This window comes from Moschus berezovskii, chromosome 18 (genome assembly GCF_049115385.1).
Source record: "Moschus berezovskii isolate FMDL1 chromosome 18, NW_MosBer_1.0, whole genome shotgun sequence".
In the NCBI taxonomy this organism is placed as follows: Eukaryota; Metazoa; Chordata; class Mammalia; order Artiodactyla; family Moschidae; genus Moschus; species Moschus berezovskii.
Genome location: NC_142477.1, coordinates 63,350,539 through 63,351,821, shown reverse-complemented (window position 1 = coordinate 63,351,821; position 1,283 = coordinate 63,350,539). Strand labels below are relative to the sequence as shown.

Genomic DNA, 1,283 nt, shown 5'->3' with positions numbered 1-1,283 from the left:
TCTGTGAATGCTGTGACCTACAGAATAAGTGAAGTTAGTTCACAAGAAGGCTTACAGCTTTTGACTGGCTCTCTTGCAATGCTCACTTTAGTGGGGAACCCATTATAATACGAGAAATCTGACTTCCCCAGGGCTACCATGCTGTGAGGAAGCCCAAGGTCGTCACATGGACAGAGATATGACCAAGAAGCCCACAGTTATCTCAGCTCATTTGTCACACATGTGAATGAAAAAACCTATAACTTAAGACTCCCAGCCTCTGCCTCCATTCTGCTAAAATTATATGAGGGACCCCCATATAAGAAAAACACCCAGCTGAGTCTTTAAAGGCTCAGAATCATGAAATAGTAAATATTTATTGTCATTTACTAAGTTTTGGGGTTTGGGGGGGCAGAAATAAATAACTACAATACCAAGTATCTATTTTTATCAGGAAATATCTCAGATCCAGGGTAGTAAGACAACTGAATCTGTTGTTATGCCACAGGGTTTGAAGTTCTGCTTCATCTTGTCTTTAAAAGCTACAGCATGCTGAATTAGCCTGGAAGGGGTAAAGTGTTATGGATACCTTAATTTGTTATCCAGATGTGGCTTAGATGTGCTCCAGAGCTGGGTGATGAAGGATGTCAATTCAGTGCTGATGGACTAGCTGTGTTCAAGGACTTTATTTTTGGAGAGTCTGACATTATGAATATTAACTATAGTATGAAAACAGGCAATAGTCGTAGAAATTTAGAAGGAGCCATGTGTATAGAAATTGCTGGTCTATTCATGCATTTTTTGGATTAAGTGAACAGAGGTGCACAAAGGTAAAATGTCTTGCCCAGACCAGAGAGCTGGTTGGTTTTCCTGTTAACACAAGAATTCAGGTCTCCTGGTCCAGAATCAGCCCCATTTATTATATCACTGTGTCTTCTGGTTTATAAAGAAACACTGAGGAAATCAGTATGCTCTGTGGCTTTATCTTCCCTTCCATTTATTGTGTATGTCCGATGTGCTATTGACAGTTAGCGATAATTAGCAATAATCGCGCCTTGGATAAACCTCATTGGCTAGGATACAGCCACTACACAAAACTATTGATCTATATAATGGGACTTACAGGGACCTTATATAATCATTCTGAGAGTTAAAGGAGACAGCGTATGGAAATTATCTGGCACCTACTGTGTACTCAGTAAATGGTGAGTATCCTCTTCAAGAGCCTAGTGAGACAAATTCTTGGGATAATCATCTCAACGGCCTTTAAACTGAAAGAATTTTCCCCAACAAACAACACCCTA

At 39.9% G+C, this 1,283-nt stretch overlaps 1 pseudogene; it reads right to left on the bottom strand.

Annotated features, from left to right (window-relative positions):
- Positions 1-1,014: 1,014 nt before the first annotated feature.
- On the bottom strand, positions 1,015-1,078 carry LOC148774998 (U4 spliceosomal RNA; annotated as a pseudogene).
- Positions 1,079-1,283: the final 205 nt, after the last annotated feature.